Source organism: Lonchura striata, chromosome 5, assembly GCF_046129695.1.
Source record: "Lonchura striata isolate bLonStr1 chromosome 5, bLonStr1.mat, whole genome shotgun sequence".
NCBI classification, from domain to species: Eukaryota; Metazoa; Chordata; class Aves; order Passeriformes; family Estrildidae; genus Lonchura; species Lonchura striata.
Genome location: NC_134607.1, coordinates 2,347,785 through 2,373,850, shown reverse-complemented (window position 1 = coordinate 2,373,850; position 26,066 = coordinate 2,347,785). Strand labels below are relative to the sequence as shown.

The following is a 26,066-nucleotide window of genomic DNA, read 5'->3' as shown; positions in this document are numbered from 1 at the left end:
AAGGAGATCTTCAGATATGAAACCAGAGATTTGCTCAACACTGGAAATTCTACTGTACTTAAATCCAAGTCCCTTCAGAAGTAGGATTAAGGATGCCATAAGAAAAGGAGCTGAAAGATTAAATACAGTCAAATATTCATAATACTTGGTCATTGCTCTAAAATGAGTTCACATTGGAATTTCTCTACTTGTTTTGCTATTAAAAGTGACACATTTAAATGGAGTGAAAATGACAAGGTTTTTTTAAGGTTTTAAGTCATCAAGACTCTTTCCAGTGTAACAGTGGGAGGGGTTTAGTCATGTTTAAGCTACTGAAGGCAGCCTCTGAGATGATGCAGATGGATTTGATGTGGGGAACTCTTTCTCTTATTTTCCCATTCTAGACAGTAGAAATAAAAATTGGATTAATGTAGGGAATAATCAAGGCAGTATTGATTAAAACAAAGTCTATTGATAAAGCACCTACTCCTTTTATGACAAAAAATCAAACATCAAACAAGCATGTGGTTTATGTCTTAGATAAAGACTAAAAAGTCAGATGACAGAGTAGCAATATTTCATAGTCTTGTAATACTTCAAAACCTTATACATGTGGTCCTGTCAAAACTTCCATTTAAGTTATTTACTCTTAATCTAGATTTAAAAAAAATATTTCAAGCTGAATTATCTTCAGAAAAAAATGAAGATTTAGGTGACCTCTAGGTGTGTGGCTTGAGGACAAAAGATACTGTAGGTCCAACAATCAATAGTATTGCAAAATGTGTAATAAAGAGGATAGAAATAATGCTAATTAAATATGATAATTTACATATCCAGAATTTTCTTTGACTGTACCTACTAGAACATGAAATCAGGTGACCTATTTCACCAACATAATTTATAGGAGATAGGAAGCAAAAACTATTAATTGCATTAATAAAGCTAAAGGTCAACTTCTTAAGACATATGCAAAAGAGAAAAAAAAAACAAACCAGGTCTGCTTCAGAGAAAATAAAAGTGAACAATAAAACAATGCTGTATGAGTGAGTAATCTTGCATTCTCTTCATAGGCCAGATAACAAAGGCTATCTTGATAGGAAAAGAGCAATAAAGACTTATGTCTGTATTATTTCACATTTGTTCACTCAGAGATCTTCTCCTTTTAGTAGCACAACATATGTATCACTGTTGGAGAAAGACAGGGACTTTTTCTTAAGGATGTCTTTATGATGTTAAAGCATAACATTCATTACTGACTCCTTGTCACTGTGAAACATTGTATATCATTACCAAATAAATTACAGCTTGAACAACAACAGTTCAATAGCCAGGACTGTAACCAGCTCCTGTGGATGAGGTGCAAACACACACACAGAGGGCTGGGTTTAACAACACAAACTGAATCCCACACACATATGACCTCAGGCATATATATATATATATATATATCAATACATACATATACATACACTCCCACACCCCCACCTATGTGTATTTATGTGTTTTTATATGTCTATATCTACATGCATATATAAACACATAAATATGCAAACACACATAACACATATAGCTTTGTGTCCCTCAGCTAAAGATCAGTGGCAGAATATAAACTCAATGAACTAGAATACCTTTCACAACCTTAGGTGACAAAGAAAGCAAAATATTAAACTTCTGTTATTGTTGTTAGTTCCCTCTATGCCAAATAGTGGATTGTTTTGAATGTTTGTGTGTGTGACTCTTTCTGTCTGTCAGATTCCCTCCCATGAGAGGTACACTCATTACAAAAGGACAGAATGAGAGCTTGACATGGCAGAAACTATCAAAAAGCAAAAACTATTTGCTGTGTTGCTTTCCTCAGCTTAGCATGCAGCCCGATTAACAAATTATCTGTGTGTGAAATTATGGCTATAAAATCTGCATATTGATTGTAATGTATACAAAATTTGGGAAGTTATCGTATTCAATTTTCCTAGTAAACAGCACTGCAAAGCTGGAGAGCTTCACAGCTAAATGTATAAATGACAAAGGTGGATAAACAAAGAGTGCATCTTTATTAAAAAAATTTTAACAAGCCAGTCAGAACTCAGCATGTCCATTGGCTGTTAAATCATGCAACTTTATCTGTGAACAGCTGAACAATGAAAATATAAGTATTTTCTACTGCATCAACTCAGCAAATCAGAACTGGCTTTATGGTCGAAAAAATCATAACAATTTAAGGTCAAATAATCAATTCACAAGTGAACAGGAAATTAAGTTTAAATAAGTGGTATTATAACAGTTTTTGCAGTTAGAAAATAATTCTGCTGCTCCTAAAGAGCATCATCCAGATTTAGCTGACCAGACATTGGAGTTTCAGTGTTCCTGTGCATCACTGCTCCTCTTGGCTTCATAGGGCACAAAAAGCAGATAGGGAGGTTGTTTGTAAAGCACGATGGGGGAGAAAGTACTGGGTTAATTCTGAAGAAAAGAAACCAGATACAGGAGAAAAGAATGGTGTGGTTAGGTCAACTGACAAACTAGTTATCTTGGTTGTTAGGTTCACAGTTTACTCAAAGACATGTTTTATCAGATTTGCTCATGAATTTGTTACAGATCTGTACTGGGAGCTGCTTTAATCACTGTTTAGAAGAAAGATACAGAACAAGAAGTATGTGAAATGTGCATATACCTTCTCAGAAGACACCTCTGCAGTTTTTCATACACTTTTCCTGTTTTAGATCAGTGTGCTAAGGGGATGGTTAAACTCAGATGATGTAACTTCTTATGACCTTCCTCTTCCTAGTCCTCATTTACAGAATCAAATTTACTTTAAGGATTTTATTCACTTGAAATTTCATTATAAAAATGGTTATTTTTTTCTCTTATTACGCTCCTTGGAAAACAATTGGAGAGTGCAATTTGATCAAAGCTCTGAAACTGAAACGGATTTAAGAAAATAAAGCAAAATGCTGTAGTTGTTAGAAATGTATACAATTTTGGCTCCAATACTGAATATCCTTTGTCGTTGAATGATTAATGAACATGGAGTGGTTTTTTACTGCAGGAAGTTAAGGCACTAAAGAAAGCACTACCACTTCTATTTATCAGAGAAGATTCTATAAGGACAAAGCAATAAATCTAATATGAGAACAAAGAATAATTTTATAAATTCTTTGATGTTTTAGCAATACCAAGTAGGTGGTTAAAAATGATATGTTATATGCATAAGAATTATCTGACATGAAAAAAAATGATATGTTATATGCATAAGAATTATCTGACATGAAAAGGCAATTAAGTAAGTTATGGTGTAAAAGCCAAAATCCCAAAAGCTTTTGGGAAGACAGAAAAAGGAAGGGATACAGGGGAAAAGCTCTGCAGAACTCTGGTTTTGCACAGAGACTTTCAGGAGTCAGACATAGGAAAGCATCTCTGGATAAGGCTAAGTAAAAGTAGTACTGACAAGATGTCTCTAATAAGGCACAAATAATAAAAAGAATGGAAACTTTTACAACAATACTGAAGGTAATTTTTGGGGGGTTTTTGATGAATTTCAGATCCTGTATCACAGGATATTCTACCTACTTCTGGCTATTACTGGTCCTATGCCAAATTTCATTACAGATAAATATCAGCAGTGCCTAATTTCCAAATTTGCTATTCTGTATCCCATTTGCCAATAACTTTACATTTTTTGTATTTCAGTATTTGTTCTAATGTAAATGACACTAATTACTCTGAACAGGCATAAACCCCATAAATACAAAACTGCAGAAAGATCACAAATTTAAGATAGAGATGCTTAGCCATACAGACTTAACAATACCAGTTGGAACCAGCAACTAACCATTTTGCTTTATTTTTTTGCCTCAGTATCTATAAGGTTGCATGTTCTTCTCTAGTTAGGCTTCACTACCTTAATTCTTTCTAAATAGAAATCACATTTTATTTATCAGAGACACAATAAAAGGACCTTTGTAAAGTTCTGAGAAAGGTTTACTGGAATACTAGGTTTCTAAGCAATGCAGTTTTTAGTATATTTTCACTAATTTTTCTTTAAAATGCTGCATTACAACCTTAACCATCCAACCTTAATCTTCCTTCATTTGAATGTAAGAAGCTGTAAAAACTTCAGAAAAAATTACACATAGTCAAGTAATGAAAAAAAAAATTAAAACTCTTCCTAAGTGTTGCATTTTCTCCAAGTGATAGTGTTCACAGGTACAAATGGCAGCTTTGACTTACCAAGGAATTAGGATCCTTTGGGTATAAATTCCTTCCAGGTCTTTCAGAACTTAAAGTGGTATTTCTAATGCCACTATATGTAGGCTAATTGTGGAAAGAAGATTTTTATTTCAGTTCTCAAAGCTAATAATTTGAATTCCTTGTGTCTTTCCTCACCCTATGTTAATGTGAGATGATGATGATGAAGAAGAAAAGGTTGCTAGACCAATGTCATCACTTGCACTATTTTTATGGCCATTTTAGCCTATGTTAGGATGGACAGTGTGTCTGTCTGCTGATGGACTAAACAGTTAAAAATACAAGCTGTTAGAAGGACAAAAAACAACCACCTAAATAACTAAACCACCATCTCAATAACTAAAACCTTGATTTTATGGAAAGGTGAATCTTTTAGGTGTCTTTGATTGCAGTACTTGATACAGAAATTAAATACTGGTTTGACTTTTGAAATATATTACCAGTTATTTTCTTTTTCTTTCTCTTTTAATGTATCCACTTCTGTATAAAAGAGCTGTTTAAAATTTCTGATACAAGTATTTAGCCTAAATTGTTTCAGTCTCAACTGAAAGTATTCTACTATTTCATCAAGCCTTACACAACTTTTCCAAGTAATAACTAACCTCTAATCACAATCTAAATGGAGTTCACTCCAACTTCAGTTTTACAAGTTTTTCTTCCCCTTCTTTAAATTTCATTAACAACTGAAGTTTTCTTTACCTTTAGGAATTAAGAAATGTGCAACAGCAAAGTTGCCCCTGAAGGGGCTGCCTGCAAAAGATCCAAATGGCAAAGGATGTGTCCCAGAGCTGAGCTACCCATATCTCAAACATATGCTGCCAAGACAGTCCCAAGGGAACCCTAAAACCTGACATCAGGAACATGGACTGCTGAGTTTTCCTACCCAGGGAAAAGTGGCATGGTTTGTGTTCAGGATCCTGTGGCCAAGAAGGGGCGGCCGCCTGCAGAAGATCCGAATGGTGAAGGATGTGTCCCAGAGCCCAGCTGCCCCCACCTCAAACTTGTGCTGCCCCGACAGTGCCAAGGGAGCCCTACAAAGTGACTTCAGGAACCTGGGCTGCTGAATTGGCTTTCACAAGGTAGATATCCCTCATTCATGGCCAGGGCCCTGCACTCCCCCTGGGCTGTCAGGCTCTGAGTGGCCTTTTGCCTCCCCAGTGTCCAAACAGCTCAGGATTTCTCCCAGAACAAATCTGCCACCCCCAAGTACTATCCCATAATACTCTGCATTTTCAGCAGGCATCCTGTCTGACCCTCATCCTGACACTAAAAATGCACCAAGGAATTCTAAAATAGCCTTAGGAAGGTGTAACAATACTCTAAAAGACACCAGAAAAGTCCTAAAAAGCCTTCAGAAACCCCCTAAACATTCCTAATAGTCCTGCAAAAACAAAAAAACCTCAAGGAAGCCTGCTCAGCTGCAAGCCCTTCCTGTTGCTCTCCAGCCCACAGCTGTCATCCCTACCTTTGTGCAGCGGGTCCTGGTGTCCTCTGAGGGTTCTGGTGCTGTCCTGGTGCGAGGGTCGCTGCCCTGTCCCGGGGAGGGTCCCGCTGGGGTCTCGCTGTCAGGCTGTGCTGTGCTGCTGCTGTTGGGGGTGAAAAGGGAAAAGGCTGCTTAGGGTGAGGTTAGGGTGGGGTGAGGGGTGCTGCACCTGTACCCTAACTTGCAGAATACCCTTAAAATACAAAAAAATACCCTACTTTAAAAAAAAACCCCAAAACACCCCCAAAGAACCTTTAAAAAAAATCCCTAAATATTCCTAAATGTGCTCTAAAATAGCCCAAACATCCTTAGAAAACACTGATAAAACCCTAAAAACCATAAAACTTCCCTCAAAAAACCTAAAAACACCCTAGTCCTAAGAGTCTTCCTCATACCCCCAAGTAGTCCTACAAAAAGCCCTAAAAATTTTTAAGTAGTCCTAAAAAAGCCCCAAGAACACCTAAAAGAAACCCTAAAAATTCTAATTAGTACTAAGAAAGCCCTTAAAATACCTTAAAAAAGAATCATTTAAAAGCCCTAAAAAAGCTCTAAAATTATCCCAAATGTTCCCAGAAAGTTCCTAAAAAGTTCCTGTGAGAAAACCCCTCAAATATCCTTTAAAAAAACTAAAAAAATAAGCCAAAAAAAGTGCTCAGTCCCCAACCTCTACCAGTTGCTCTCTAGCCAGCAAACATCACCCCTAACCTTTTAATTAGGGTCAGTGCCTGCAGCTGCTGCTGGGGAAAGCTGGTGTTCCAGGGCTGCTGTTTGGGGCGAGCTTAGGGCTGGGTGAGGGCTGCTGCTGTACCCTAAGCCTTCCCGGTACCCCGTGTCCTGTCCTTTGCACCCCTAAACCTCAGTGTCAGCTCTCCACCTGTCAAGTCCCCCCTCTTTGCCCCTCAGCCCACAATGTCTGTGTGTCACCCCAAGCCCCCGACACCGTCCCTTGGCCCCCTAACCTCCCCCGTGCACTCCCCACCTGGGGAGGGGTGGTTTTTAGGGTGAGGTTAAGGGTGGTGGGAGGGCCGGTTCACCTGTCACCCTCAGGCACCCCCCACTTTGTCCCCCAAGGCTCCCCCTGCCCCTCAGCCTCCTTGTGTCCCCCTCCCTTGCCTCACCGCAGCCTCTCAGCGTCTCTGTGCCCCCCTTTTTACCCTACAGACCCCTGCTGCCCCTCAGCCTCCTTGTGTCCCCCTCCCTTGCCTCACCGCAGCCTCTCAGCGTCTCTGTGCCCCCCTTTTTACCCTACAGACCCCTGCTGCCCCTCAGCTGTCCCCACCCTCTGTGTCACCCTCCAGGTCCCTCGGTGACACCGTGCAGCCCACAGATGTTGTCCCAGCCTGTTTTATTCCCGTGCTGTCCTGCTGCCAGGGCTGCACCCCCCACAAGTTCGGGCTCCCCTGTGGGGCTGCAGGGAGCCCCAGGCGGGCGGTGGGGGGAGCGAGGGATGGGGCAGGGGCAGGATGGGGAGGGGTGAAGGGTGGAGAGAGCGGGGCAGGGTGGGCTGGAAGAACAGAGAGGGGCGAGGTGGGAGACAGGGACAGAGAAGAACAGGGGTGAGGGAGGGAGGGAGAAGGAGGGGGCAGCCCAGATCTCCCTGACCAAAGCTGCAGCAAAATACAATTCTGGTTGCCGGGGCAATGCCAAAAACCTGCTGCAAACTGACATCAGAAACCTGGGCTGGTGAGTTTTCTTACCCAAGAAAAGGGTGGGTGTTTATGTTCAGGGCCCTGAGGGGCAGGCTGACTGCAAAAAAACAAACAGCAAAGGATGTGTCCCTAAAAAAAAAAAGCACCAGAAAAATACCCATGTTCCCAAAAATAAAACTAATAAAAAACAAAACCAAAATACATCAAACTAAAAAAAACCAAACAAAAACAACCCAAAACCCCAACAACTTATATTAAGTAAAACAAAATAATTATTCCAAAGTCAATAAACCCATAATACCTCAAACCATCAAAACACAAATACCACCTAGAAATAAACACGTCACCAAAAGACAAATGTAACCATAAAATCAAATAAGCCAAATGAATAAAACCCCTATAATATAATAAACAAGAATGCAATCATCAATACTAAAAAACCTCACTAATTAACTACAGGACACTACTTCAAGCCCACCGAAAGAAACACTATGCACTCGCTCGAATAAAAGCCTCCACATCCGAATTAAAAATCTACCCTCTACTTCATGCTACGACCCATAAAAGCCATTGGAAACGTTTAAAAATACATCCTTTAAAAACATAAGAACTGAACAAAAAGAAATCCAACAACAACAACACTCAACCCAAAACAAAACAAAGAGAGAAAGAAATAGAGAGCTAGAAAGACAAAAAAGTTAAAGTTGGACAGAAAAGGAAAAAGGGTTAGAGACAAAGAAAATGATAGCAAGTGTTAGAAAGACAAAGGCTGACAACGGGGGGGAAAAAAGAAGAAAACACAGTGAAACCTAGATTGAAAGAGACAGACAAAGAGACATGGAGAAATACATGTAGAGGAATGGAAGAAAATAGACAGGGTGAGAAGGAAATAGGGTTAGAGAAACATAGAGATGTGTTAGAAATGGAAACAAAGGAAAACACAGCCAGAGAAAGAGAAAGAGTTAGACATGGAAGGATAAAGTGAGGAATAGACTAAAGAGGAAAGTAAGAGGCAAAGGGAGAAATAGGGTGAAAATGATACGACTCAACCACACCAAAGAAAGACAGGAGACAAATGGTGGGCAGGGCAGAGGGTAAGAGGTATCATTATTAGGGCTGATTAATCTTTATTCCTTTAATTTAAACCTCAGCAATACACAGGGAAACAATGCATACAAATGTAAGTACAGAGACAAATACAACAAAAAACACATCATACCTAGGCACACAAGTACAAGTCCAATTTACATACAGCAAAATACATCAAAAGACAGGAACAACTGCAAATACAGAACAATATAATGTGCTACAAGCCAAATACATATTGACACAATATAACCGTGTCTCCATTTCAGAAAAGTCCACAACGCTTTTGTTGTTATGACGCACCCGGAACAAAAACGGCGCAGAACGCTCCGCTGACGTGCACGCCCCCTTCGCGTTACGCACAAACTCACATCCACGGCAATGCGTTCTGATGCCGGAGTCATCGTCACTCCTCAGGAACGTGGCTCCCGGGAGAGTCCCAAAAAATCCTCCTGCCTGGCGAAAACCCCACTTTTACATACAGTAAAAGCACAAACAATATAAGCTGACATAGGTAGGCGCAACATAAGTGCATACGACTTAAGCTGACAGAGATACAAGATAAGTGAGGACTTGATATAATTCTCCAGAAGACTAATTTTTGAGCCCTATATCCTTTGAGAAGGCAGATGCTACGGAACTACTGTGGTCAGGTGATGAGGGGCTAATAAGCTCCATACGGAAGTCCAAGAGAAGGGCTACCAAAACTGAGAATGAAGATGGATGAGAACATCTCATGTACATCTTCCGGTCCCAAAAAGTAAATGTGTAAAGATGCCAGAATAATTGATATCCGGGAAGGTACATGAGCAAAATATGGCCAATACAGCACAAAATGATGCTGCTAAAGCATGGAGATGTAACAAAGGCCTATGACACAGACAATGTGGACACAGACACAGACAACGCAAACACGGACAGAAGTGGAAACTGCCTGGCAATTTCACCTTATGGACCCAAGATTCCTAGCCCAAGATGAGCCATGGGCTGATGATGCCAAAGAAAAGAAAGCCCTAGGGCAGTAGCACTTGAAGATGACATGTAACTCCTTTCAAGATGTTAGTGCCAAAGCACTTAAGAGGAAGCCTAAGAAGCTCAGTAGGCCTAGAGAAGGAAGAAATGACTACAGGGTGACTGTAGCTATAGCTCCAGACATGAAGGTGGGCTCCTATGGTGAAAAGATCCACGACAACATCGAGAGTCAAAGAAGGCCGCCAATGCGAACGTCACGAGAACGCGGAGAGGGACCGGAACTGCCCTGCCTGGCAAAGACTCTGGGGGGGGCTGAGGAGAAACCCTCTCCCTTTGCTCCCGAGGGGCCCGTCCCACTATGGGCCTCTTCTCCAAGCTAACATCAAATAGCCTCCTGTGATAGTAAAGGTTTTCCCCCCATCTCCCACCTACTGGCCCCAGCACTTAGCTTTTGCAAGACAACCGGATGGAATCCAATGTCAGTTGGATGTGGATGGCGAGACGTTCTGTACATCCGCTTCGGTGCTGCCGTTTACAAACTTCAGCTACGCTCCTCCTGAGGGTGCCTAAGACAAAACAGAAAATGCAACTAGTGCCCACGAAAAGAGGAATCCCCGAAACTCCGACACACCGCTGCCCCAGCTCACCTGAAGTCTCAATTTGACTCCACAGGCTGCCTGGAGGATACCTGAAAAACAAAAAGTACACACTTAGCATGCTGCTGCATAAGGGTCACCTGTGAGTCACCGTGCCAAAATGCCAACCCACCCGCTCGCCTCTGTTCCTTCACACAGCTAGGGCAGCGACAGCACCTGCAAAAAAAACAAAGCAAAAAACCCCACACTGAGATACTGTGAAAACAACATCCCCCTGACCTGAAAAGCACACCCACCCAGACCTTACGCTTGCACCCACCTGGCCTTGGACATCCGGACCAGAGACATCTTGAAAGAAGACTGCCTAAAAGAAAACAAAGTAACCAAGAGTGGATGCTTAGAATTGCACCAGAAATTGAGACCTGAGCCAGAACAACTCCTTCTGTCCACTGCTCACCTGGCACACAGGGCCTTGACTGCTGCTATCTGCCTGGACCTCCCAAAAATAAAGGCAAAGAACACTGCTGTAACACAGTCACCATTTAGGCTTCCCCTGCAAATGCAAACAATGACTGACCTGCTCATGGGAAAACCCTCACCCAGGAGTGCAGCCCTCTGCCACTGATTTGGACTGTCTGCATCTGAAAGGAAGTTAGGACTAGTGTCAAACAGCTGCAGGACAACTCAACAGCACCAAACATGTTATGGCAATCAACAGACACAATCTAGAGCCCAACTACACCCTGCATTACAAATTTCAAGTCCCCAGGACTTGTGCTATTACAGGCTATGCAGCAGGGCAGAGCAGCTGTGGGACAAATGTGTGCAGACACCCGTGACACAGGACAGGACAAAGAAGGGGACACGACAGGAAAAGAGGGCTTTTGACAAGAAGAATGTCTGCAAGGACCAAGAGACCCAAACACCACAGAATACACCAGACACGAGTGATAAGACATGCACTGGAACTACTCTGCCCTGTGTATCTCAGCACTGTGATCAAAACAGACACTTTCCCTTTAGGAGGCCTATGGGGACGCGTCTTGGACATCCCCATCTCCAAAACTGACTCAAAAACCCCTCCTGGGGAGTCCCAACCTGGCACCTCTCTTCCATCCCCTCTGTGGATTGTAGCCCTCCACTTATCTTGCACATATCAGGGGATGAAAATCCCCATCGGGTGCAGAAGGAAGCCACTGCTCCCATCTCCAGGCCGTGGCCCTGACTTATCTTTTGGATGACTGGTGATGTGAATCCACATTGCACCTGAATTGAGTCTGGCTCAGAGGAGATAGCCTGTTAGCCTCTTAGTCTGCTAAAATAAAGAACAGGAAAATCAAGAGGTGAGTTTAGTGTTATGTGGGCCAAATCTCAGCAAGTCAGCTACTTATCCTCTGCTGAGTGTGCCTGGGTGCTCAAGTCTCCAGCCTCATCCTGAGTCCAAGGTATGGCTGTTATGATGAGTGGCACCTGGGTTAGAGAGGCAAAGCTACGAGGCATTTCTGTGAGTTCAGTGGATGAGCTTGTGTGCTGTATGACACATGGATGCCTCTGCTATGCTTGTGAAAAGCCTTGCAAATACACACCATTTCTCACCCTACTGCCTGCAAACCCCCACCATGATAACTCCTAACTCGGTACCCTGTTCACTCTCCCTCTCCTAGTCACAATCCTCAACTCACCTGAAGCCACCATTTCACACATCATCTTTGACACAGTGCAGATCCCTTTTGCATCATGATCAATCTGCTGGAAAAATGTGCTTGACACAACCTGGAATTACAGGAAGTTGCACTCCTCCTAAAAAAAAAAAAAAAGAAAAAAATCAGAAATTACAAAAGCACCTTACCAGCCCTGAATACTCAACCCCAAACTATGAATTTAAATACTCCATGTTCAACGTTGTTTTCTTCACAGTATCTTCAAAGCCTCTGTTGCATTAGAAGCCCAAAAGCAGCTGCAGAGAACAAGCTGAGATAAGCTAAAAGAGCCTCTTCACCAGAATGAGAGGAGAGCTCTGACCCCAGCTGATGCCACAGAGGGAATGAAGCCCCTTGGCAAAGGCTGGGGTTAATATACCCCCAATTGGGCCTGCCTCTCATTCCCCTGGCACCCAGGAAAAGGGAAGGGGCAAACCCCACTGAGTAGAAAAGCCCTCAGAGCAGCTGCAGCTGTTTGGCTCCTCTGGCTTGAATTCAAGGGGAATAAAGGGCTGGATATAGAAGAAAACTCTGCAGGGAAATGACAGCTCTTTCTTTTTTCTACAACTGCTTGGAGCCAAAGGGCAAAAAAAATGGTAAGAAATAAAACTTTGGTTTTAGGCAGCATATCTAGATAAGCTGGGTGATTTGCTGTTAACTTATATAATTATTCCTCAGTGACTACTAAGTAGTACTCAACATGAGACTAAGGGTGGACAAAAATACACATGAACAGTCTAAGTTTCCTTGGGGCTACTAATTAGGACTAACTACATTATAAATAAAAATAAGAAAAATAATAGGCTCCTGGGCAGCATAAAGGTTAAGTATGTGCTAGGCTTGCCTTTCTCTGAGGTACTTAGTCCTAGGGCACAGAAAGAAGTGCCCTGAAAGGTAGTTTTAAATGCTGAAAAAGCATTTTAGAAGAGCCCCCTTCAAGTGAATCCCTTAAAGTGAGGAAATGGGGAAGTTACCTCCACTGAAATGGATACTGTGGCAAATAAATGGCTTCTGCCCTTTAATTTAATCCCCTAGAATATTGGGAAAAGAGAGGCTTTCCTCACTTTAAATCTCTCCAGTGATGAAGACAGAGGGATTTTTCCCCTCAATACAAACCCCTAAGAAAGAGAGATAGCTGGGCTTCCCCCTCAATTTAAGCCTTAGGACAACAAGAAGGGTTCCTCTTAACTCAAACCCATAAACAACATTGTCAAGGTTTCCCCCCTCTATTTAAACTGGAAAAAAATGGAATATGGGGATTCCCTGTCAATTAGCACCCCTAACAGCATAGAAAAGGCAGGGACTCTTTCAAATGAGTCCATTAAAATTGCAGGGGAAGTGTGTTTCCTCATTATTTGAACGCAAGAAATAATGGAAAAGGAAGCTTTTCCCCATACTTTAAACCCCTTTTCTCTCCATAACCCCTCTTTTTTCTGGGAGTGCTGTGGAAGGTCTGGGGGTTCTAGGGAAGGACTGACATAATAAAAGGGGAAAGTTGAAAGCTCTCCTGTGGAACCCCACATGCTGCCCGGCCTGCTCAGGTGCTGCCCCTTGGCAAGAGGGCTCTTCCCTTGGCATTCTCTCAAAGGGATGCTCCGTGCCTGGGTGGGTCCGGCTGCTCCCTGGTCCCTGCTGGATGTTCCGACCATAGCTCCTGGCAGGTGTGCCCAGGTAGCTGCACTGAAAGCAGCTGCTCACGCGGGGAGCTGCTACACCTAGGAGTGAGGGATGAGGTGAAGAAAGGTCCTGTGGGGTGTTCCCTCCCCTACACAGCCCCTTGCCAGACCCTTCAACAATGGGGTGCCAGATTTTCATTTCCAAGATAATTAACAGTCTTTCCCCAGGCCAAACAGGAATTGTGCTTCCAAAATTGCACACAGTGAATGATTTCTCACAGACCACAGCTGCCAACAGCAGGAACTCCCGCTGCCCTTGGAGAGCAGCACGCCTCGAGTGAACAGACATCAACACACAGGGAGGGTGAGGTTGGTTTTACAGGGAAAAAGGGCAGAGGTCAGGTCACGAGATCTGTGGCCCCAAGTGACTTTCAACATCTTTTTGTTCTGAATGGCACAGGATTAATCCTGGAGCAAAACTGCTGCCAGCAAGAATTCTGCCTGCCCTGGAAGAGACAAGCACCTCCTCAAAACTGACATCAGGAAGTGTAGAGGGTGAGCCATGTTTCACAGAGAATAGGGCCAAGAACAGAGTCCAAGAGCCAGGGGCCCCAAAAGAAGGGATGCCCCCTGAAAATCTGAATGGAGAAGGAGGTGTTGTGGACCCAAGCTGCCCTCATGTCGATGAGGGGTTGCCTTGAAGATCCCAAGCACAATCTGCGAATTGACATCAGGAACCCAGACTGGCGAGTTTTCTTTCCCAGGGAAAAGGGCTGGAATTTGTGCACAGGACCCTGTGGGCCCTGGGCAGCTGGCAGACTGCAAGAAATAAGAACATAGAAGGATACCAGGCCCCAGCTGCCCCCACCTAAAACTTGTGCTGCCCTGATAGACCCAAGGGAGCCCTACAAACTGACATCAGGAACCTGGACTGGTGAGATTTCTTTACCAGGAAAAGGGCCAGAGTATGTAGACAGGGGCCCCCAGCCCTGAGCAGGCAGCTGACTGCAAAAAACCCAAACATCGAAGGATGGGTCCCAGACCCCAGCTGCCCCAACCTCAAACTTGCACTGCCCTGACAGTCCCATGGGAGCCCTACAAACTGACATCAGGAACCTGGACTGGCGACTTTTCTTTCCCAGGAAAAGGGCCAGAGTATGCGCCATGGGGCCCCTAGCCCTGAGCTGGAACCTGACTTCAAAAAATCCAAACATCGAAGGATGTATCCCAGACCGAAGCTGTCCCCACCTCAAACTTGCACTGCCCTGACAGTCCCAAGGGAGCCCTACAAACTGACATCAGGAACCTGGACTGGTGAGTTTTCTTTCCCAGGGAAAAGGACCTCTGTTTGTGCTCATGGCCCTGTGCCCACCACTGGGGCCTCCTGAAATTCTGAATGGGATTGCAGATGCCTCCCACACCAAAGCTGCCCCGGGCTCATGGCCTGGCTGCTCCTGCTGTTGTCCTGGGGTCTCAGTCTGGAATATCCCGTGGCTCTGGGATGACTTCACCTCCCTTTGTCTCCTTTTCCATGGCAGATCGCTCTCAGGAGTCCCCGAGTCCTCCCAGCTGCCCCAGTTCCCTCCCAGTGTGACATCCAATGTTCCCTCTTCCCTCCTGATTTTCCCAGAGTCCCTCCCAGTGCTCCCAGTGCAGGTACAGGACACAGGAGAGGTGGTTCTTTCATTGCTTGGAGCCTTTATTGCCACCACGGGAGGGCTCTGAGGGTTCTCGGGGATGATGGGGAGGGATATCAGGGTCCCAGGGGCGTCACTCAGGGGTGTGGAGGATGGATTCCAGAAGGGGGGGCATGGAGTGTTTGAGGGGGTCTCTCAGTTGTCACATGGGGAGGGGTCCAAGCGGGTCTGGGGAGGGGTCCCAGGGTGTCCTGGGGGCCACTGGGGATTCCCAGGGATCCCTTGGGATTCCTGGGGATCATTCAGGGGGTCCCAGACGGTTCAAGGTGGGTCCCTGGGGGATCGTTATTGGGGGTCCCGGAGAGTTTTGAAGGGTGCCAGGGGTCAGGGGGATTTCCCAATGAAGATCTGGAGGGGAAGGGGGAGTCCTTCAGGGGCTGGCAGAGGGAGGACAACTTAGCATCACCAAACAAGTTATGTCAATCTCCTGATACAATCTAGAGCCCAACTGCATCCTACATTACAAATTTCAAGTCCCCAGGACTTGTGCTATTACAGGCTATGCAGCAGGGCAGAGCAGCTGCTGGACAAATATGTGCAGACACCTGTGACACAGGACAGGGAGAGAGAGCTTTTGAGGAGAAGAAAGGACTGAGAGACCCAAAGAACACAGAGTGCACCAGAGACAAGTGACAGGACACACACCAGAACTGCTCTGCCCTGAGTGCCTCAGCACTGTGATCAAAACAGACACTTTCCCTTTAGCTGGCCTAAGGGGACACTTCTTGCACATCCCTGCCCCCAAAGCTGATCCTAAAGGCCCTCCCAGCACCTGCTTTCACCCCCTCTGTGGGCCTTAGCCCTCCACTTATCTCTCTGGCATCTGGGGATGAGAATCCACGTTGTGTGCCAATGGAGGCTGCCTCGCCTGCGGGGAATGTCCTTTGGTCACTGGGCTGTGGTCCCATGCTCAGCTACAATCGAGAACACCAAACATCACTGCATGATCTCAGCTGCACAATGGACAAAACCCAGCAATCCTGCTACTCACCATTCTCCTGAGAATGCTCGGGCCCCACACTTTGGCCAGGCTCAGAGGCTGCCACTGTCATCGCAGGGTCTGCCTGGGTTAAGAAGAGACAAAGTGACTCGGCATTGCTGAAACATGAGTGGACCTTGGCTCCCCCTCCCTACCTCGGCGTCTCACCAGAACTCCTCAGCCAGTGCCAAAGGCTACCTGGATGCCATCTTGAAATACAAAATTTCAAGGCTTCACCTCAGAGTCCTGCAATACTTCCAGACGGCTCACAAGCACAGGAAATCCAGGCCATCAGCTGTTGGTGACAGGGGCTTGGCATACTCTGAGTGGATTCCCTAAAGCACACAAACAAGAATGGATGCTTACAATTGCACCAAAAACTGGAACCTGAGCAAGAACAACTGCTTTTGTCCACTGCTCACCGGGCACACAGGGCCTTGACTGCTGCTATCTGCCTGGACCTCCTAAAAATAAAGGCAAAGAACACTGCTGTAACACAGTCACCATTTAGGCTGCCCCTGCAAATGCAAACAATGACTGACCTGCTCATAGCAACACCCTCACTCAGGACTGGGGCTCTCTGCCACTGATTTGGACTGTCTGCATCTGAAAGGAAGTTAGGACTAGTGTTAAACACCTGCAGGACAACTCAACAGCACCAAACATGTTATGTCAATCTCCTAATCCAATCTAGAGCCCAACTACACCCTGCATTACAAATTTCAAGTCCCCAGGACTTGTGCTATTACAGGCTATGCAGCAGGACAGAGCAGCTGTGGGATAATATGTGCAGACACCCATGACACAGGACAGGGAGAGAGAGCTTCTGAGGAGAAGAAAGGACTGAGAGACCCAAAGAACACAGAGTGCACCAGAGACAAGTGACAGAACACACACCAGAACTGCTCTGCCCTGAGCACCTCAGCACTGTGATCAAAACAGACACGTTCCCTTTAGGTGGCCTTAGGAGACACTTCTTAGACATCCCCATCTCCAAAACTGACTCAAAAACCCCTCCTGCGGGGTCCCAACCCAGCACCTTTCTTCCACCCCCTCTGTGGGTTGTAGCCCTCCACTTATCTTGCCCAGATCTGGGGATGCAAATCCCCATCAGGTGCAGAACGAGGCCTCCTGCCTGTCTGGGAAGTTCAAGTTGTCACCAGGGTGCTGTTATCTCTTGCTCTGCCAAGAGAAAGAAAACCAAACGTCAGTGCACTACCTTAACAGCACATGGGCCAGAACCTGACAATTCTGCCACTCACCGTCTCCCAAGAAGTCTCGGGCCACACACCTCAGGCATGCTTGGAGGCCGACACAGTCATCTCCAGGTACAGCTAGGTTAAGGGCAGACAAGGTGACATGGCATTGCTGAAACTTGAGTGGACCCTCGCTCCTCTTCCCTGCCTCACCGCAACTCCTTGACCATTCCTGTGGGTTACCAGGAGGGGACCTTGAAAGGCAAAATTGGAAGGCTCTGTCACAGGGCCCTGTAATGCTTCCTGCAAGATCACACATGCATGAAACCCAGTCCATCAGCCAGTTGGAGACAGAGGTATGCGCACTCTGAGTGGATTCCCTAAAGCACACAAACAACAATGGATGCTTACAGTTCCACCAAAAACTCAAAGCTGAGCAAAAACAACTGCTTTTCTCCACTGCTAACCTTGGACACTTGGCCTTGACTGCTGCTATCTGCCTGGACCTCCTAAAAATAAAGGCAAAGAACACTGCTGTAACACAGTCACCATTTAGGCTGCCCCTGCAAATGCAAACAATGACTGACCTGTTCAGGGCAACACTCTACCCCAGGACTGGGGCTCTCTGCCACAGATCTGAACTGTCTGCATCTGAAAGGAAGTTAGGACTAGTATCAAATGGCTGCAGGACAACTTAACAGCACCAAACATGTTATGTCAATCTCCTGATACAATCTAGAGCCCAACTACATCCTGCATTACAAATTTCAAGTCCCCAGGACATGTGCTATTACAGGCTATGCAGCAGGGCAGAGCAGCTCCGGGATAAATACGTGCAGACACCCGTGACACAGGACAGGGAGAGAGAGCTTTTGAGGAAAAGAAAGGACCAAGAGACCAAAAAACACAGGGTGCACCAGAGACAAGTGACAGGACACACACCAGAACTGCTCTGCCCTGAGCGCCTCAGCACTGAGATCAAAACAGACACTTTCCCTTTAGCTGGCCTAAGGGGACACTTCCTGCACATCCCTGCCCCCAAAGCTGATCCTAAAGGCCCTCCCAGCACCCCGCTTTCACCCCCTCTGTGGGCCTTAGCCCTCCACTTATCTCTCTGGCATCTGGGGATGAGAATCCACGTCGCGTGCCAATGGAGGCTGCCTCGCCTGCGGGGAATGTCCTTTGGTCACTGGGCTGTGGTCCCATGCTCAGCTACAATTGAGAACACCAAACATCACTGCACGATCTCAGCTGCACAATGGACAAAACCCAGCAATCCTGCTACTCACCATTCTCCTGAGAATGCTCGGGCCCCACACTTCGGCCAGGCTCAGAGGCTGCCACTGTCATCGCAGGGTCTGCCTGGGTTAAGAGGAGACAAAGTGACTCGGCATTGCTGAAACACGAGTGGACCTTGGCTCCCCCTCCCTACCTCGGCGTCTCACCACAACTCCTCAGCCATTGCCAAAGGCTACCTGGATGCCATCTTGAAATACAAAATTTCAAGGCTTCACCTCAGAGTTCTTCATTATTTTTAGAGGGCTCACAAACACAGGAAATCCAGGCCATGAGCTGTTGGTGACTGGGGCTGGGCATACTTCGAGTGGATTCCCTAAAGCACACAAACAAAAATGGATGCTTAGAGTTCCACCAAAAACTGAAATCTGAACAAAAACATCTGCTTTTGTCCACTGCTTACTGGGCACACAGGGCTTTGACTGCTGCTATCTGCCTGGACCTCCTAAAAATAAAGGCAAAGAACACTGCTGTAACATGGTCACCATTTAGGCTGCCCCTGCAAATGCAAACAATGACTGACCTGCTCATAGCAACACCCTCACCCAGGACTGGGACTCTCTGCCACAGATCTGATCTGTCTGCATCTGAAAGGAAGTTAGGACTAGTGTCAAACACCTGGAGGACAACTTAACAGCACCAAACATGTTATGTCAATCTCCTAATCCAATCTAGAGCCCAACTACACCCTGCATTACAAATTTCAAGTCCCCAGGACATGTGCTATTACAGGCTATGCAGCAGGGCAGAGCAGCTGTGGGAGTATTATGTGCAGACACCTGTGACACAGGACAGGGAGAGAGAGCTTTTGAGGAGAAGAATATCTGCAATGACCAAGAGAACCAAACAACACAGAGGGCATCAGATACACGTGACAGGACACACACCAGAACTTGCTCTGCCCTGCATGCCTCAGCACTAAGATCAAAACAGACACTTTTTGCCTTTATGTGGCCTAAGGAGACACTTCCTGGACATCCCCAATTCCAAACTGACTCAAAAACCCCTCCTGGGGAGTCCCAACCTGGCACCCTGCTTATCACCCCCTCTGTGGGTCGTAACCCTCCACTTATCTTGCACACATCTGGGGATGCAAATCCCTGTTGGGTGCAGAAGAACGCCGTCTCCCTGTCTGGTAAGTTCCAGCTGTCACCTCTTGGTCTGCCAAGGGAAAGAAAACTAAACATCAGTGCACAGTCTTAACAGCAAATGGGCCAAAACCTGGTAATTCTGCTACTCACCATCCTCCTCAGAATGCCCGGGTTCTTGGCCCTCACACTTTGGGTGTGCTTGGATTCTGACACCGTCATCGCAGGGGACACCTAGGTTCGGTGGAGACAAGATGACATGGCATTGCTGAAACACGAGTGGAATCTCATTCCTCCCCGACTCACCGCAACACCTCGGCCATTCCTCAGGCCTACCAGGATGGGACCTTGAAATGCAGGATTGGAAGGCTCCATCACAGGGTCCTGTAATGCTTCCTCCAAGATCACACATGCATGAAACCCGGTCCATCAGCCAGTTGGAGACAGAGGTATGCGCACTCCCTAAAGCACAAAATCAAGAATAAATGCTTAGAGTTGCACCAAAAACTGAGATCTGATCAGAAACAACTGTTTCTGTCCACTGCTCACCTTGGACACTTGGCCTTGACTGCTGCTATCTGCCTGGACCTCCTAAAAATAAAGGCAAAGAACACTGCTGTAACACAGTCACCATTTAGGCTGCCCCTGCAAATGCAAACAATGACTGACCTGTTCAGGGCAACACCCTCCCCCAGGACTGGGACTCTCTGCCACAGATCTGAACTGTCAGCATCTGAAAGGAAGTTAGGACTAGTGTCAAACAGCTGCAGGACAACTTAACAGCACCAAACATGTTATGTCAATCTCCTAATCCAATCTAGAGCCCAACTACACCCTGCATTACAAATTTCAAGTCCCCAGGACTTGTGCTATTACAGGCTATGCAGCAGGGCAGAGCAGCTGTGGGACAAGTATGTGCAGACACCCGTGACACAGGACAGGGAGAGAGAGCTTTTGAGGAGAAGAAAGGACTGAGAGACCCAAAGAACACAGAGGGCACCAGAGACAAGTGACAGGACACACACCAGAACTGCTCTGCCCTGAGCACCTCAGCACTGAGATCAAAACAGACACTTTCCCTTTAGCTGGCCTTAGGAGACACTTCTTGCACATCCCTGCCCCCAAAGCTGATCCTAAAGGCCCTCCCAGCACCTGCTTTCACCCCCTCTGTGGGCCTTAGCCCTCCACTTATCTCTCTGGCATCTGGGGATGAGAATCCACGTCGCGTGCCAATGGAGGCTGCCTCGCCTGCGGGGAATGTCCTTTGGTCACCGGGCTGTGGTCCCGTGCTCAGCTGCAATCGAGAACACCAAACATCACTGCACGATCTCAGCCGCACAGCAGCCACAACCCAGCAGTTCTCTGCTCACCATTATTCTCCTGAGAACGCCGGGCTCCTCGGGCCGCACGCTTCGCCCACGCGCTCCTGGCAGGGTCTGCCTGGCTGAAGAGCAGGCGAGGTGAGGCGGCGTTCCCAAAACTCGAGTGGACCCTGGTCCCCCTCACTAGTAGTTCCCCGACTCACAGCAACTCCTCGGCCGCTCCTGAGGCTCCCTGGTGCCAGCTCCAAGTGACAAAGATCAAGGCTTCGTCGCAGAGCCGTGTGCCGCTCCCCGAATTCCCAGGAGAGCGAAGGAGCGGCTCTGCGGCCGCTTGCAGGGGGGACTCGCTGGTACACGAGTGGACTGCCTAACGCACACAAACATGAATGGATACTGAGACTTGCAGCAGAGACACTACAGCTGCAGGCACACAAATCCATAAAAAAATAAACTAACAAAACCCAAACATTCTACCAAAATATTAATTTTATTTACCCAGTATCCAAATTGCCAAAGAGATTAACAGAGACACCCTGTCCTATCCCCTCAATAAGACATCTAAAATCTATGCCAAACAAATCCTTAAAACTAAGAAAACCCTGCCTGTATCAATATAAAGCCAAAAAAATTATTGTAAACTTCATAAATTCATTAACCTAACACATCAGAACCATAAAAATATTAAACCTTTATGAACACCAGTATGCAATACACACTACCCTCATTTCAACATATAAAAGTAAAGCAATTCCTATTAATAACATAACACAAATATCACAAAATATAGCAGTAAGGAAAGAAAAAAAATAAACCTCACTAAAACTAAAATATAAAATTTTTATTTTAAGCCAAAAAAACCCCATACATTCTAAACAGGAACTTCCTCAAAATCAAGTATTTCAATAAACCCAAAAAACTCTAACGTATTTCAAATAACTAGTAAAAAGCTAAAAAACAAAAAACAATTAAGCAACCCACCACAACTATCTAAAACTGTCTACAACAAACCTTCTTTAAAAAAAACCCAACAAATCCTCCTTACCACCTCAACAATACATCACCAGCGACACCAAACAACTCAAAATACTGTAACTCCCATCCAAAAAATGCTCTATAAACTGAAACACTAAAACTCATCTACAAAACACACTCGCCCTTCCAGAACCTCCTCTAACCTACACGCAAATCTAAAACCAATAAGAATTAACTATAAACTATTATACCTTAAAGAACTCCACCATTAAACACTACTGTACCAGACTTATTATAAATCAAAAACCACAAAATAACACACCACTGTTAACATTACCAAAACATTTTTCTCCATTCCTCTAACAACCAAATACAAACCTCAACTTACCTTCACTTAAAAAACATACAATACACCTACAACCAACTGCCCCAAAAATAAAAACACAGTCCCACCATCCAGCATAAATTCATCCAAGTAAAACTTAAAAAAATAAAACTCCAAAACATCTGTAATAATCCAACAACATTAGATGAAAAGTATAACAAAAATATTTTTTAAAATAATCCAAATTCTTCTAAAATACTATTACACCACAGGAAAAAAAAAAAAAGCAAAATCAAAAAGCCTACTGAAAAGATCCAATTCCTAATAATAAAATAACAAAAGAAACATCAAATTCTGACCAATATCATCAAAAACAGTCAGAATGGCTCCACGAGCCAACAAAAAAACCCCAACCTCTAAGAAAATGCCAAACCGCCTCAGAAACAAACAATGAAACACAGCCCCTCTTACCATGGTATTATTTTAGTACTATGATTTAAAAAAACATTCCATACAAAAATGTCCTCTACCCTGCCATCAAGGCCACATAAAGCAAATAAATTAACTGTTATCATACAGGACATCCATATAAAAAAAAAACTCAATCACCCTAAAGCCTTAAAAATAATTACAAATTAACCCCAAAATAAAAACTTTAACAAAAGAAACCCAAAAACAAACAACAGAAACTAAAAATACACCACCATAGAACCAACTACCAGCAAAAAAAAACCCCACACTACACTCTTTTCACTAACAGTTGTTAGTGAGACACATCACAAAAATGAAACAAAAATAAAAAACAGTCCTATAGAAGCCCACGAAACAAATCACAAAACCCACTAGAAAAAGAAGTCCAACCAACTTACTAAACTTCAAACCATACAACAGATCCTGAAAGCTGCTAAAAATTAAAACCATACCTCCACACTAACTCAAGGAGTAAGCAGTATTCTGCTAAATTAGCTTTAAAAACCAAACTAATAAAGGAGATTAACAAAAATCGAAACCACTAGACAATAAAAAGATAAGCACCCAATAACTACCTAAAAAAATCCACCGTATAAATACACAAGTTCCTAAAAAAAAAAAAAACTAATAAAAAGCAACCAACAAATATATCAAACTGAAACAAAAACCCAAATAAATAAACCTCAATTAACCACAAAAAAAAAAATTATTCCTAACTCAATAAACCCGTAATGCCTCAAACCATCAAAATACAAATACAACCTAGAAATAAACATGTCACCAAAAGATAAATGTAACCATAAACAATAACTCCCAAATTACCGGTAACAATAAAACGTACACGACAATTAAACAAACCAAATTAATAAAACCACTATAAGAGAATTAACATAAAAGCAATTATTAACATTAAAAAAAACCATCACTAACTAACTACAGGACACTATCTCAAACCCACCAATACCAACACTACATACGCATGCTAATAAAAGTCACCACAACCTAATTAAAAAACAACCTTGTACTTCATGCTATGACCCATAAAAACCATCATAAACCTTAAAAAAACATCTCCTTTACGAAAATAACTACAGTTATATTTTTATAATATAAAAATAACCAAAACAAAAAATCCAACATATCGCACAAAAAAAAAAAAAAATCCAACAACAAACTCAAACCAAAAAAACCCTTGTCAGAGCACCTGAACCAAGAACCGTAACAACCAACAAGCACACCATGACCCTTCTCACACACCGACTCCGAACAAAAGAAAAGGACCCAATGAATTCCCCAGGAGCGCCTCAAAAGCAGCGCAGCGAGGGAGGCTGGAAGATGCGGAGCCGCGCTCCCGGCCCCGGGCGCTCCCGGCTCCGGCAGGAAAGCGGCTCCTCCGGCAGCAGAGGCGGCGCCGCGCCGGCAGACCCCCGCCCGCTGCCCCCGGCCCGGCGGGGCCGGCACCGGGCCCGGGGGGCCCCGGCGGCGCCCGAGCCCCGCGCCCGGAGCGGACGGAGCGGCGGCACCGGCCGGCACCGGCGCGGCGCCCGCGCCGCCTCCCCCGCCCGCCGGCCCGGCCAAAGCTCCGCTCGGCTCCGCACGGCTCGCACCGGCGCGGCTCCGGCGGGCCCGCGGCAGCCCAGCCGCGCCCAGCTCCCCTTCCGCCCCGGCCAGCCCCGGCACTGCCGGCAGGGCTCCGCGCCGCACCCTTCGCTGCCGGGCCGGGGGCAGAAGAAGCGCCCCGAATGCAGCGGCACAGCCCGATCCCCGCCCTGCCAGCGCTGTCACGGCTGCAGCTCCCTTCCTCTGGAGCCCCGACACTGACGCCACGCTCCGGCGCTCACCTCACTCCAACGAGGGCACAGAAATGTGCGCTCCCCTTCAACTGCGTCCCCTAGAAGAGCAGAAAAGGAGCGGCTTGCCTCAAATGATGGCAAAAGGGAGAACTTTACCTCAACCCCAACCCCTTAAAAGGAGGAACAACAGGGCAGCCCCCTCCAAGTCAACCTCAGGATGACGAAGTTTAAAAAGGAAAGGAGAAAAGTCCCTGCTACAAAGGCACACCGGCTCACCTGCTTGGCTGCTGCTTCTCGGCACTGGTTTTTTTCCCTCGGCTCCTCCTTTGGGCCATGCTCCATGTATCCAAGCGATCCCCCGGACCCTGTCCAAAGCACTCACCGTCCTTCCAGGAGACAGCCCCGGGAGCCCCCCATAAACTCCTCTCCTCCAGCAGCTCCATGCAAAAGTTATGTGAGGAAAACCCCCTAAATCAGCCCCAGGAGGAGCCGCCCCCTCCTCCTCATCCTCACAGCTCACACCTGGGGCTGCTCTGAGCCCTCCTCATCCTCACAGCTCACACCTGGGGCTGCTCTGAGCCCTCCTCATCCTCACAGCTCACACCTGCCGCTGTTGCCACCCTCCAACAGCGTCTCTCCGTCTCCAGCACACAGCCCACTTCTCACAGACACAGATCCAACAGAAATCTGCTACGGGTGTCGGCTTTTCTTAATCCATCCGGTTACACGATTAAAACACATACGTGCATTGATGGTCAGTGAGAGAAAACATTCCCCTGGAGAAAACTGTCCTTTTGGTAGCACCTTCGCAAAAAGCAGAATCAGCAGCAACTCCTAAGACCCCTGCCGAGGAACCCAGCCCTCCTTGAGACACCCACAGCAGCAGACCTCGGAAAAGGAGGGGAAAAGTCAACCTTGGAGTGGAAAAAGAGGATAGAAGTACAGCAGCCTTTAAAAATGCCTGCACGAAGCAATAGTGGGAACCAGTCACATTTCTTCTTTCCTTGCTTTCTGTGATGACATAAATAGGAAGTAAGAACGCGTTAAACAAAAGGCAGAGCTAGGATTTGACAGGTCTTCATTTTGGCAGGCTGGATGACAAACGCCTCTTCCAGGACTGCGACGCCTTTTGGGGAATGGCAGAGAACGGAGGCAAAAGGTGCCGGGGAGCCCTTTCTGTTCCCTTCAGCCCCTGCAGCTGCTCCGCTGGTTTCAGGGCACTTGCTTGGTTCGTTCCCAGAGAAAAAGGCTAGGGCATGATTTTCAGAACTACTGCCCATCCCCAGTCAGTTTCCTACGTTCATGGGTACAAATGAATGGATAGAGAGATGGCTTCTTTCCAAATGAGTTCAGCCATAGCTTCCTATTCTTTACCAATAGCTGTGAAAACGAAACACTTGCCAGGTTTTAGTATTCCACACACACCCCTCCCTGTGAATTTTGGGGCAGCTTTGGGTCCCTCTGCGGGACGGCACCCAGCGTGACCCCCCCTCATTCGCCACCCACCCGCTCCCCCACCGCAGTGTGCGTCCCTCTCCTAGGGACCTTGGGGTGCCCCAAATGACATCAGAGCCCCGAGTCTTCGGCCCCTTTTCCTGACC

The 26,066-nt window shown here is 45.8% G+C and overlaps 2 long non-coding RNA genes across 2 annotated transcripts; both read right to left on the bottom strand.

The window, feature by feature from the left end:
- Window positions 1-9,872: 9,872 nt before the first annotated feature.
- On the bottom strand, window positions 9,873-10,395 carry LOC144246253 (uncharacterized). Its single transcript, XR_013339923.1, has 4 exons — window positions 10,330-10,395; window positions 10,183-10,226; window positions 10,062-10,102; window positions 9,873-9,980 (listed from the first exon to the last, which is right to left on the bottom strand). It is a non-coding gene; the product is annotated as an uncharacterized LOC144246253 (long non-coding RNA).
- Window positions 10,396-16,315: 5,920 nt separating this feature from the next.
- LOC144246252 (uncharacterized) lies at window positions 16,316-16,603 on the bottom strand. The gene is made up of 3 exons (XR_013339922.1): window positions 16,545-16,603; window positions 16,425-16,466; window positions 16,316-16,337 (listed from the first exon to the last, which is right to left on the bottom strand). It is a non-coding gene; the product is annotated as an uncharacterized LOC144246252 (long non-coding RNA).
- Window positions 16,604-26,066: the final 9,463 nt, after the last annotated feature.